The 14,279-nt window shown below is 40.5% G+C and overlaps 1 long non-coding RNA gene across 2 annotated transcripts in view; it reads right to left on the bottom strand.

The window, feature by feature from the left end:
• LOC138418424 (uncharacterized) overlaps positions 1-14,279 on the bottom strand; it is a 36,910-nt gene that overhangs the window by 17,678 nt on the left and 4,953 nt on the right. The window contains exon 2 of one of the 2 annotated variants that reach the window (XR_011248554.1): positions 11,762-11,838. The exons of the other annotated variant lie outside the window; for it this stretch is intronic. This is a non-coding gene — a long non-coding RNA (uncharacterized lncRNA). The remainder of the gene's footprint in view (positions 1-11,761; positions 11,839-14,279) is intronic. 2 annotated transcript variants of the gene reach the window in all.

Below are 14,279 nucleotides of genomic sequence, written 5' to 3'. Positions count from 1 at the left end.
ATAAAGAGTAAGAGAAAATAGTTAAACATATGAAGCAAAATGAACCCTGTACAAACCCTATACAATCAGGTTAAAATAATCAGTTTACACATTTTTAGAATACAGTAATAAAGAAATTAGCAACTTATTATAAATGTACTAATTTAGGGATTTGATTTAGCTCATACGTGAATGGTCTAGCGGTTTTCCCTATTTTCTTCAATTGAGTCTGAATTTGGTAATAAGGAGTTCATGATCTGAGCCACAGTCAGCTCCTGGTCTTGTTTTTGTTGATTGTAGAGAGCTTCTCCATCTTTGGCTGCAAAGAATATAATCAATCTAATTTCGGTGTCACCATCACATGGTGATATCCATGTGTAGAGTCTTCTCTTGTGTTGTTGGATATACAGTGGAAGTGAGAAATAGATTTAAGGGTCTAGATCTGATAGATAGAGTGCCTGATGAACTATGGACTGAGGTTCGTGACATTGTACAGGAGACAGGGATCAAGACCATCCCCATGGAAAAGAAATGCAAAGAAGCAAAATGGCTGTCTGGGGAGGCCTTACAAATAGCTGTGAAAAGAAGAGAGGCGAAAAGCAAAGGAGAAAAAGAAAGATATAAGCATCTGAATGCAGAGTTCCAAAGAATAGCAAGAAGAGATAAGAAAGCCTTCTTCAGCGATCAATGCAAAGAAATAAAGGAAAACAACAGAATGGGAAAGACTAGAGATCTCTTCAAGAAAATTAGAGATACCAAGGGAACATTTCATGCAAAGATGGGCTTGATAAAGGACAGAAATGGTATGGACCTAACAGAAGCAGAAGATATTAAGAAGAGGTGGCAAGAATACATGGAAGAACTGTACAAAAAAGATCTTCACGACCCAGATAATCATGATGATGTGATCACTAATCTAGAGCCAGACATCCTGGAATGTGAAGTCAAGTGGGCCTTGGAAAGCATCACTACGAACAAAGCTAGAGGAGGTGATGGAATTCCAGTTGAGCTGTTTCAAATCCTGAAAGATGATGCTGTGAAAGTGCTGCACTCAATATGCCAGCAAATTGGGAAAACTCAGCAGTGGCCACAGGACTGGAAAAGTTCAGTTTTCATTCCAGTTCCAAAGAAAGGCAATGCAAAAGAATGCTCAAACTACCGCACAATTGCACTCATCTCACATGCTAGTAAAGTAATGCTCAAACTTCTCCAAGCCAGGCTTTAGCAATATGTGAACCGTGAACTCCCTGATGTTCAAGCTGGTTTTAGAAAAGGCAGAGGAACCAGAGATCAAATTGCCGACATCTGCTGGATCATGGAAAAAGCAAGAGAGTTCCAGAGAAACATCTCTTTCTGCTTTATTGACTATGCCAAAGCCTTTGACTGTGTGGATCACAATAAACTGTGGAAAATTCTGAAAGAGATGGGAATACCAGACCACCTAATCTGCCTCTTGAGAAACCTGTATGCAGGTCTGGAAGCAACAGTTAGAACTGGACATGGAACAACAGACTGGTTCCAAATAGGAAAAGGAGTACATCAAGGCTGTATATTGTCACCCTGCTTATTTAACTTCTATGCAGAGTACATCATGAGAAATGCTGGGCTGGAAGAAACACAAGCTGGAATCAAGATTGCCAGGAGAAATATCAATAACCTCAGATATGCCGATGACACCACCCTTATGGCAGAAAGTGAAGAGGAGCTAAAAAGCCTCTTGATAAAGTAAAACAGGAGAGTGAAAAAGTTGGCTTAAAGCTCAACATTCAGAAAACAAAGATCATGGCATCCGGTCCCATCACTTCATGGGAAATAGATTTGGAAACAGTGGAAACAGTGTCAGACTTTATTATTTTGGGCTCCAAAACCACTGCAGATGGTGACTGCAGCCATGAAATTAAAAGACGCTTACTCCTTGGAAGAAAAGTTATGACCAACCTAGATAATATATTCAAAAGCAGAGACATTACTTTGCCGGCTAAGGTCCATCTAGTCAAGGCTATGGTTTTTCCTGTGGTCATGTATGGATGTGAGAGTTGGACTGTGAAGAAGGCTGAGCGCTGAAGAATTGATGCTTTTGGACTGCGGTGTTGGAGAAGACTCTTGAGAGTCCCTTAGACTGCAAGGAGATCCAACCAGTCCATTCTGAAGGAGATCAACCCTGGGATTTCTTTGGAAGGAATGATGCTAAAGCTGAAGCTCCAGTACTTTGGCCACCTCATGCAAAGAGTTGACACATTGGAAAAGACCCTGATGCTGGGAGGGATTGGGGGCAGGAGGAGAAGGGGACGACAGAGGATGAGATGGCTGGATGGCACCACGGACTCGATGGACGTGAGTCTGAGTGAACTCCGGGAGATGGTGATGGACAGGGAGGCCTGGCGTGCTGTGATTCATGGGGTCACAAGGAGTCAGACACAACTGAGCGACTGAACTGAACTGAACTGAATTTGGGGATAGTACTATTGAACCTGCCAACCAATGTTTGGGGTTCTTGGTACTCAAGGCAAGAAACAAAGTCAGTTCCCTGGATCCACCTTTGCACTTGCTGTGGGATTCAATGCAGTCCTAAGACTCTAAATTACATGCTGAGTGTTTTTCTAAATTTGAAGTATAATTGTGACTGGAAAACATCAGTTCACAGATGATGAAGTAAGACCAATGGTGTTGAAAGAGGGAAAGAGATGAATGAATTTTCTGCAGCCTTTGCCATAGTGGCAGTACACTTAGAGACAAAGCTGCTCGGGGAGGAGCAGCACAAACCAGGCGGAGATGCATGCTGCCAGCCCTAGTGTCTCAGACTATGCTGGACATTGGCTTTTTAAAGTCTATGTCATGAACAAAACTTTACATATTTTCACTTCTTTCCTGAAGGTTTAATCTTTGTTAATATTATGGGCTTCCCCAATGGATCTGCAGTAAAGAATCCGCATGCAGTGCAGGAGACACAGGAGACACGGGTTTGATTCCTGGAGAAGGAAATGGCAACCCACTCCAATATTCTTGCCGAAAAAATCCTGTGGACAGAGGAGCCTGGTGGACGACAGTCCAAAAGGTTGCAAAGAGTCAGACACGACTGAGCACACACACATACGTAATATAACTATAATAGTAAATCCAAATGGAAAAAAGAAAGAAACTGAGTTTTTCAGCCCAATAGAATGTATATACTGCTTCTTGTTTAGTGCAATGAAATTAATTTTGTCTTAAGCATTTCTAAATAATTCTGCCACATCTTAGAGCCCTGAATCAAGAGTCATATACACTATGTATTGGATTTCTCTCTAAAGCAGGAGTTGGTAGAGATGTATCTAGAAAGACTTGAAAGAAGGAAACCACAAAGCCTAGTTGTCTCAAAGGTAGATAGGACCAATAATGAGCTGGGGAGACATAGGTGGTTGTGCTGCCCACACCCAAAATTGTTCATCTCCTGGGACCGAGACTTGATCCAGCTCACTTTCTGGGCCTTCTCAGATATTTGCTTAGGGCATTACCCTCCAGGAACAGACAAAGAGCAGATTTTACTGTCCTCTGGTTCAGGTTTGCCAAATACTCTGCCCCTTTTAACCCTATGAATTCAGATACAAAGAGGAAGACTGAATTTTAACAAATAGAATCCTCTGGAAAGTTAAATGCTGACCTGGTAGAGCACTTCTAATGGATTTTCCTTTATACGATGTAATAGGAGGCGGCTGATATACTGGGGCTGGAAGGGAGGGGGCCAGATGTAGACAGGGGGAGGGCCAGCTGAGTAATATCCCAGAACAGAAACCTAAAAGAAATGCTAAGAGATTTTACCAGCAGAATAATGACCCCTTTTACCTCTTGGCTCTTTTTCCCCTCCCCATCTACATCTATCCCAGAATAAAACAAAAGACATCCTGACTGAAGACTGGTAGCTTGTTGGGGAGAAAAGAGAAATGGAGAGAAACCAATGAAGGTTCAGACACAGTGAAAACCGAGTGAATGGGGCTGAATGCTGTCCGATGAACAATGCGGAAAGAAACTTGCTAAAACCTCAGAGTCTGAGAACAAACCCACTTGCATCCCCTTATGTGGAGAAAGTTGCAAAGCCCTAGAGAGGAAATGACTGCAAAGGAGTCTAGGCATATGTGGCTTCAGCGGAGCACAATTCCTGCCCAAAGCCCAAGCACAACGAAAGCAGCAGCAATGATGCCATTCTCTACAGGGTGAACTTGGCTACATGACCTGAAGGGACCAGCAGATGGGGGGAAGCATGGTTTCATGGACACTTAGTAGGCAACAAAGAGGGCACCCCAACTTTGTGGTACGACAAAAGCCCCTAGAGCTTAGACAGAACCACAGGAAAAGGAGGAACTCCATCTTTCCACAACCTTGGTCAAACAGAGGTCTTAGATAGAGATTGAGTCATAGAGCAATAGAAAAAGTTCTATTTCTTGCCCACTGCAAGGTGTAAACTGCTCTTGTCTTGGCCAAAAATGATAGCACTGTGAAGCTGAAATCATGAAACATTTGTAGCAGCACACAACCATGATCAGTGTATCTGAACTGAATAATATGTGGTGTTGCATTGCTTATTGGGAATGAGTGATTTATTTTATGAGCCAAATTTTAAATCCTCTGAATTTTATATGCCTCCAAAGGGGTGATCTGGTATGGAAAAACAAAAAGGAGTGAATAACTAATGAATGAAAAAGACTATAGAAAAAGTAGAAACTGTTTTATTGAATTTTTTTCTAACATGAATTGCTTTGATCAGATAAGGTAAATTAGTAAACCAATCTGTTCCTAGGTACAATTTTTATTAAAATTTGGTGGAAAAAGAAAACTGCATTCTATGCAATTATTTGTGAATAAAATGTATATGTGCTTACATGTACATAGAAAATGCCTGAGATTATGCAAAAGAGGGTGTTATTAACAGAAATAGCCTTCTAAGGAAAAAGGCTGAGAGTCTGGAGCAAAGGAAAAATAATATTTTATTCATGAATATATCATTTTAATTTAATTTTAAAGTAACCTTTTCCCCTTCCCTTTCTTTCTGTTTTTTGTTTTGTTTTTTTGGTTGTGCTGGGTCTTCAATGTGGCATGTGGGCTTTCTCTACTTGACACATGTGGGCTTAGTGTTTATGGCACATGGGCTTAATTGCTCTGCAGCATATGGGATATTCCTGGACCAGAAGATTGAACCCATGGTCCCTGCATTGGCAGGTAGATTCTTAACCACTGGATCCCCAGGGAAGTCCCCCAGAAGAGTTTAAAGTTAATTAATAAGGGACTATAACATATTTAGAAAAATCTATTCACTTACTAAATGTGTATTTAGTGTCTACACTATACCAGGTACTTTGCTAGGAAATAGAAATATAAAAACAAAAGTCACAAACCTTACCCATTAAGAGCCTAAACTCTATGGGGTTTAACATTCAAGTTAAACATACTCTAGTGTGGTAAATGCTGAGCAGATGCACAAGTCAAGAAATTGGTGGGGCATGCTATTTTACACTACCTATTTTTGTGGAGCATTATATTTTTGCTTTACACATGTGAATAATGTTTCAGTGTAACATACTGTGGTCAAAGACACAGCTCAGCACCAACTGTAAGCATTTGCCCATGTTTCTCACCCTTCCCGTTTTTTCACACCTCACAACAGATCCGTAAGCTATTACTTTCTTTGTTGTCTTCAAAAGTCAACCTAGAATTCAGCCACTGATAAATATCTGGTATCAAAAACACCCTGGACATCCCTTGCCTCAGTTCAGTTCAGTCGTTCAGTTGTGTCTGACTCTTTGCAATCCCATGGACTGCAGCATGCGAGGCTTCCCTCTCCAATATCAACTCCCAGAGCTTGCTCAGACTCATATCCATCAAGTCTGTGATGCCACCCAACCACCTCATTCACTGTCGTCTCCTTCTCCTTCTGTCTTCAATCTTTCCCAGCATCAGAGTCTTTTCTAAGGAGTCAGTTCTTTGCATCAGGTGGCCAAAGTATTGGAGTTTCATCTTAAGCATCAGTCCTTCCAATGAATATTCAGGACTGATTTGCCTTGAGGATTGACTGGTTTGATCTCCTTGCAGTCCAAGGGACTCCCAAGAGTCTTCTCCAACACAATTCAAAAGGAGCAATTCTTTGGTGCTCAGCTTTCTTTATAGTCCAACTCTTACATCCATACATGCTGCTGCTGCTGCTAAGTCGCATCAGTCGTGTCCGACTCTGTGCGACCCCATAGACAGCAGCCCCTCCATCCATGGGATTATCCAAGCAAGAATACTGGAGTGGGTTGCCATTGCCCTCTCCATCCATACATGACTACTAGAAAAACCATAGCTTTGACTAGATAGACCTTTGTTGGCAAAGCAATGTCTCTGCTTTTTAATATTCTGTCTAGGTTGTCATAGCTTTTCTTCCAAGAAGCAAGCATCTTTTAATTTCATGGCTGCAGTCACCATCTGCAGTGACTTTGGAACCCCAAAAAATAAAGTCTCTCACTGTCTCCATTGTTTCTCCATCTATTTGCCATGAAGTGATGGGACTAGATGCCATGATCTTTTGATTGCTGAGTTTTAAGCCAACTTTTTCAGTCTCCTCTTTCACTTTCATCAAGAGGCTTTTTACTTCCTCTTCACTTTCTGTCATAAGGGTGGTGTCATCTACATATCTGAGGTAACTGATATTTCTCCCAGCAATCTTGATTCCAGCTTGGGCTTCACCCAGCCCAGCATTTCACATGATGTACTCTGCATAGAAGTTAAATAAGCAGGGTGAAAATATACAGCCTTGACATACTCTTTTCCCAATTTGGAACCAGTCTTTTTTTCCATGTCCATTCTAACTGTTGCTTTTTGACCTGCATACAGATTTTTCAGGAGGCAGCTAAGGTGGTCTGGTATTCCCATCTCTTTCAGAATTTTCCACAGTTTATTGTGATCCACACAGTCAAAGGCTTTGGGATAGTCCATAAAGCAGAAAAATATGTTTTTCTGGAACTCTCTTGCTTTTTCTATGATCCAACATATGCTGGCAATTTGATCTCTGATTCCTCTGCCTTTTCTAAATCCAGCTTGAACGTCTGGAAGTTCATGGTTCACATACTGTTGAAGACTGGCTTGGAGAATATGAGCATTACTTTGCTAGTGTGTGAGATGAGTGCAATTGTGCAGAGTTGGAACATTCTTTGGCATTCCCTTTCTTTGGGATTGTAATGAAAACTGACCTTTTCCAGTCCTGTGGCCACTGCTGAGCTTTCCAGATTTGCTGGCATATTGAATACAGCACTTTCACAGCATCATCATTTAGGATTTGAAATAGCTCAGCTAGAATCCCATCACCTCCACTAGCTCTTTTGGTAGTGATGCTTCCTAAGACCCTCTTGACTTCTCATTCCAGGATGTTTGGCTCTAGGAGGGTGATGACACCATCATGGTTATCTGGGTCATGAAGATTTTTTTTTATAGTTCTTCTGTGTATTCTTGCCACCTCTTCTTATTATCTCCTGCTTCTGTTAGGTCCATACCATTTCTGTCCTTTATTGTGCCCATCTTTGCTTGAAAAGTTCCCTTGGTATCTCCAATTTTCTCGAAGAGATCTCCAGTCTTTCTCATTCTATTGTTTTTCTCTATTGCTTTGCAATGATCACTGAGGAAACCTTTCTTATCTTGCCTGGATTGTTGTAATAACCTCTTAACTTCTGCCCTTATTGCTCTTCAATCCATTCGCAATGCAGTAGAGTACCCTTTGAAAATGTCCATCCCAGCACCTTGCTTCCTTGCTCAAAATCTTTCAATGTCTTCCCATCTAATGCTATGTAAAGGTCAAAGTCTACACAATGAACATAAGGCTCTGTATGTCCTGTCTTGCTTTAGCTTTCTAACTTTGGCAGACTCCTTGGCACACTCCTGTCACAGGATTTGTACACGTGCTGTTCCTTCTGCTTGAATTGGAATGTTCTTTCCCCAGATATCTGGCAGATCCTTCCTTCTTCATTTATATCTGGGCTTTACTTAAATGTCACCATCTTAGGGAGGTCTTCTCCGGACACCATATCTACAATTTCAATACTATATCCTTCTCCCAACATTTCTTGTTCTCTTTCACTGCTTCTTCTTCTCTGAAGCACTGGTCTCTATCAAACTTAATATATATTTTACTTACTTGTTTACAACTAGAATATAAGTTCCAAGAGGACAGAAATTGAATCTGGGTGTTGTTCACTGATTTTTTCCCCCAAGTGCCTAGAACAGTGTCTATATAAATATTTCACTTAGGTATTTGTGAAATGAACAAATGGGTGAATACGTGAATATTTTATAAAAGGAATTCATTGTTATTCATTATCCATTCCACAGATAATTGACTGCTTTCTTTTGAAAAATATTCTCTCATTGACCAAACTTTACTCAGATGCCCCTGAACTTTTTTTCAACTCAACCTGACTTTCAGACTTCTGTGTTCATCTACTACATTGTCCAATTTAAACAAGAATCCCGATTAATCAGTTTAGCCAGAATCTCCCATCTTGCATATCTCATCACCCTCTATATCTTAACAACTTCCTCAACCACTAGAATCTCTCAGATGATGTTTTATCACCCTAGGCTGCCTTTACCAAGAAGCCCGTTAGGTCAGTTTAGCAGCATCTCCCGTTACCTCTGATGTTGTCTCCTAGTAATTTTCTACCCACTGATCCCCACTTTGCTCCTTGACTATAAATTCTCACCTGTCCATGCTATGTTAAGAGTTGCTATGTCCAGTCTTCCTCTCTCACTGCAAATTCTACCCAGTGGTACTATACCAATTACTACATTGCTCTCCCCTCCCTTCCCCCCTGTAAAGTTTTCCTTATGGCTAATTGTCATTTTAATACTTTACCACTATGTACAAAGTACTTTTTAAAGTAGAGGAAGTAAAACAAGCAAGAGAGATATAATTTTTGCTCCCATGAAACTTATAGAAAAGTAGGAAGGGATCTTTAAATTACTTTCACCCTCAGAAAACTTACTGCACAACAGGACATGAGAACCATGACTTTGGTCTTTGCACAATCTACAGATGGCATTTCCTTTAGCCTAATAGAGCATCCTGGAACCTACAATTACAGTATTTATACAATTATAGTTATAGTATGCATCTCCCATCTCCAAAGAGCAATTGAAATCTTTTTATTAGTGATAAATCACATTCACATCTCAATGTTCCTCCAACTGTGGAATCCAACTGCTGGAAAACACAGCAGTGTTGAAGCTATCTTCATGATGATTTCCTTGAGGAAAGAGGCCATGCCTATTCTATGGTACCTGCTAGGAGTGAGTACTCAATAAATGTTAGAATGTTAGTTGCTGTTACTGAGGACCACCTTAGCAAAGGAGAACAGCCACAGCTTGTGGACTTTTCAAAGTTGTGGAGCAATTTTTAGAGGACTAACAACTAACTTTTAAAACTTAATTAATCCTGCTCAGAAAAGAGATAAAAGAACCCTTACAAGAAATTCTTGCAGGAGTTGAGATGGGTCACTTCACTTAAGGTTACCATTGGCTTTTTAGAGGATGAGAGCTATTCATTCATAAACCTTATTAGTCTGCCAGCCCCCTAATCTGGCTGGAAAAAAAATTAAATAGATTTGCTGAAAGAAAATTTCAGAATGGAATCTTCTTTCCAAGGAGACACAGACTTGAACAATAATCATTTCAGTGAGCTTTATTGCTCATGGAGATCCCCTAAAGAGTACTCTATTGTGGTTTCTTTTAGAGCAGAAAGAGGGCTTCCATCGTCAAGGCCAACAATCCTCTGGATTTCTTCTATGTATTTTTCCAGTTGGACCTGAGTAGTTTGTTTCTTTAGAAGAATAAATCTGCTAGCCAAGTTCACAGCTAAACCACAGCTAAAGAAATGTCTCCATTACGTTGACCTAGAATTCTAGGATATTTGAAAACAATACCTTCTGTTCCCAAGAAAATTGGAATTTTTCTTTTGATTAATTTCCTTTAAAAATTAAGCTATCAAAAATAAACTCAAAACTTTTTTCACCCTTGTAGAATACTGCTGAAGAATTTGATCCTATTTCCTGAAATTGGTAAATAAAGAATAACTTCTAAGGCATTTTCATCTCTGGGATAGATACATATCTTAGTTACCAGATAACAGGTCAATCATTCATCAAAAAGAGCTAATTAAATAAATCATGGTACGCTTTCACAAGGTATGTTGCTACAAAAAAGAATGAAGAGTCTGGTTCAAGATGATGGCGTAGAAGGACGCGTGCTCATCTCCGCCTTTGAGAGCACCAGAGTTGCAACTAGCTCTTGAACAACCATCAGCAGGTGGACACCGGAACCCACCAAGAAAAGATACCCCACATCCAAAGTCAAAGGAGAAGCTGCAGTGAGGAGGCAGGAGGAGCACAATATCGATAAAATCAAATCCCATCCCCGCCAGGTGGGTGAGCCACAGACTGGAGAATAATAATACCAAAGAAGTTCTCACACTGTTGTGAAGGTTCTGAACCCCTTGTCAGGCTTCCCAGCCTGGGGATCGGACAAAGGGACTGGGAATCCCCAGGGAATCTGGCCTGGAGGGCCAGTGGGATTTGATTATAGGCCTTCCAGAGGACTGAGGGAAACAGAGAGCTCAGTCTTAGAGGGCACAAGAAAAATTTTGCGTGCTCCTAGACCCAGAGGAGAGGAGCAGTGACCACAGGAGGCTGCACCAAAGCTCCCTGCTTGTGTTGTAGGGCCTGGGTTGGCAGGGGCTCACCATAGGAATGGGGGGACTGGCAGGTCTCTCTTGGTATAAATCCTCTTGGAGTTCACCATTAACCCTACCACACAGCCCTAGGCCCCAGCGCTGGGTCATCTCAGGCCAAACAACTACCAGGGAGGGAGTGCAACCCCATCTATCACCAGATAATTGGATTAAAGCTTTACTGAGCAAGGCCCTGCCTACCAGAGCAAGATCCAGTTTTTCCTACCATCAGTCTCTCCCATCAGAATGGTGGAAATCACTGCCAGAGAACAGAATATAGAAAAAAGAATGAAAAGAAATGAAGACAGCCTAAGAGACCTCTGGGACAACATCAAATGCACAAACATTCGCATTAGAGGGGTCCCAGAAGAAGAGAAAGAGAAAGGTCCTGAGAAATATTTTTGTTTTCTAGGAAAATATTTGAAGAGATAATAGCTGAAAACTTCCTGAATATGGGAAAGGAAATAGTCAATGAAGTCCAGGAACCACAGAGTCCCAGGAAGGATAAACCCAAGGAAGAACACACTGAGACATACAGTAATCAAACTGACAAAAATTAAAGACAGAGATAAAATATTAAAAGCAACAAGGGAAAAATGACAAATAACATACAAGGGAACTCCCATTAGGCTACCAACTGATTTCTCAATAGAAACTCTACAAGCCAGAAGGGAATGGCATGATATATTTAAAGTGATGAAAGGGAAGAACCTAAATCAAGAATACTCTACCCAGCAAGACTCTCCTCCTTCAGATATGTTGGAGAAATCAAAATCTTTCCAGACAAGCAAAAGTTAAGAGAATTCAGCACCACCAAACCAGCTTTATAACAAATGCTAAAGGAACTTCACTAGGAAGGAAACACAAGGAAAGGAAAAGCCCTACAGAAAATAAACCCAAAACAATTAAGAAAACAGTAATAGGATCATACATATTGATGGTGGTGGTGGTTTAGTCGCTAAGTCATGTCCAACTCTGCGAATCCATGGACTGTAGCCCAACAGGCTGCTCTGTCCATGGGATTTTCCAGGCAAGAATACTGCAGTGGATGGCCATTACCTTCTCCGGGGCATCTTCCCGACTCAGGAATCGAACCCAGGTCTCCTGCATTGCAGGCAGATTCTTCACCGACTGAGCTATGAAGGAAGCCCATACATATTGATAACTACCTTAAATGTGAATAGATTAAATGCACCAACTGAAAAAGACATAGACTGGCTGGGTGGATGAAGCGCATGTATGCACTTCCACTTACCACATCACTCTGCTTGACACCCCCCGCCAAATAGTATGTAATTATTTTATATTGTTAAGTTAAACATGTTCCCATTATGGCTTGCAATTGTAATTATCTTTTATTTTTTGTCTAGCTATTGATTGTGAAAACAGATAAACATCTTTTACTATTGTGAAAAAAAAAAGAATGAGGAAAATCTCTCTGTACTGATGTGGAAGGATTTTAAGGATTTTAGTTCAAATACAGTGCAGAGCAGAACATATATTAATAGTATTCTACTTTTATATTAAAAAGAAGTGGAGATAAGAATATAAATTTAAATTGTTTGACTTGTATAAAGAAATGATGGAAAGACAAGAAATACAGGCAATTGGTATGAGGTAAACAGGGGTGAAGAGGACAGGGATGGAAGCAAGATTTCTCTTTGTATAATTTTGAATGACATAAATATATTAATTAAAATAAATTTTAAAATAACTTTACTGTAAGCAACACGTCTGCTGCTGCTGCTAAGTCACTTCAGTCGTGTCCGACTCTGTGCGACCCCATAAACGGCAGCCCACCAGGCTCCCCTATCCCTGGGATTCTCCAGGCAAGAACACTGGAGTGGGTGGCCATTTCCTTCTCCAATGCATGAAAGTGAAAAGTGAAAGTGAAGTCGCTCAGTCATGTCTGACTCTAGTGACCCCATGGACTGCAGCCCACCGGGCTCCTCCATCCATGGGATTTTCCAGGCAAAAGTACTGGAGTAGGGTGCCATTGCCTTCTCCAAAGCAAGATGTCTACATTCATAAATTCATAGGTATAAGAAACATTCAAGTTGAGATAGATGAAACTGAAGAATAGGTGATTTGAACATCATTTAATGAAATGATTAAATGATTATAATCATTTAAGTAGGCTGAATCAAGTTCTTTTTCTTTCTTTCTTTTTCCTTTAAGAAACTGATAAATCCTTCAGACCCAGATATTTAGAGAGAAAGTGTTAGGACTCTTGATTATGCTAGAATTGGAAAAACAGCCAACATCTTTTGATATAATTAAAGTTCTGTAATAAACCATCCTGGAAAACCATTTTCCATTCTGGAAAAACCAAAGCTATGGTTTTTCTAGTAGTCATGTATGGATGTGAGAGCTGGACCATAAAGAAGATTGAGTGCTAAAGAATTGATGTTTTTGAATTGTGGTGTTGGAGAAGACTCTTGAGAGTCCCTGCAAGGATATCCAACCAGTCCATCCTAAAGGAAATTAGTCCTGAATATTCATTGGAAGGACTGATGCTGAAGCTGAAACTCCAACACTTTGGCCACCTGATGCGAAGAGCTGACTCATTAGAAAAGACCCTGATGCTGGGAAAGATTGAAGGCAGGAGGAGAAGGGGATGACAGAGGATGAGGTGGTTGGATGGCATCACCAACTCGATGGACATGAGTTTGAACAAACTCCGGGAGATGGTGAAGGACAGGGAAGCCTGGTGTGCTGCAGTCCAAGGGATTACAAAGAGTTGGACATGACTGAGCAACTGAACAATAACAACAATAAACCATTCAAGAATTTTTATAGCCAGATCACACCAGATTTGAGCTGGAAAAAATTTGAAGTAGTAAAAATTTAAATTCCTGTCCATTGGGTCTAAAATAATTAAGTCTGAAATTCTTCCTCTCTGCCCTCTGGAATTCACTGCCCATCAAAATTCCCATAGCGTCAACTCCTATGAACTTTGCCTTCTTATTCAGATTGAAAGTGCAGCCCTCTTAAACTGTGGCTGGACTGGTTGGATCTCCTTTCCTCCTTTCCCCTGGGCCTAGAAGGTGACTTCAACCACTCCCCAGACTTTGAAAGCCACCTAGGATAACTGTTGCAAAATTTCTATCCCAGCTTTGACCTCTTCCTTGAGCTCTAAGTGATTAATTCAATTTGGTTCCTTAGTCTACATTTCTAGTTAGATACTGGAATTTCAAATTTAACTCTGCCAAAATATTTAATAGTCTTGATTCATACAACCACCAAATCTGCTCCTTCCTTAGCCTTTTTCATCTCTGTAAATGATTTTACCACCACTTTAGTGCCTCAAATAAAAATATGAAATCATTTCAATTTTTCTCATCTTTCAAACATCTATTAATATATCAAATCCATCCCCCTATAGGACCAGGACCCCATAACCCATTGATAGTACTACATTCTGACATCCACCATGAAACATTATCATCTCTCCACTGTACACTTTAAAAGTCCTTGTTCCATTCTCATAATGGTCTCCACTTTGCTAAATCCAGTCCTGGTGTGGTTGAAAGATTGTTGGGTTCAGAGTATTAGAGGGAGTGGAAAGATAAGTGGT

This window comes from Ovis canadensis, chromosome 14, assembly GCF_042477335.2.
Source record: "Ovis canadensis isolate MfBH-ARS-UI-01 breed Bighorn chromosome 14, ARS-UI_OviCan_v2, whole genome shotgun sequence".
Classification (NCBI taxonomy): domain Eukaryota; kingdom Metazoa; phylum Chordata; class Mammalia; order Artiodactyla; family Bovidae; genus Ovis; species Ovis canadensis.
The sequence above is the reverse complement of the archived record's forward strand: the minus strand, read 5'-3'. Positions and strand labels throughout refer to the sequence as shown.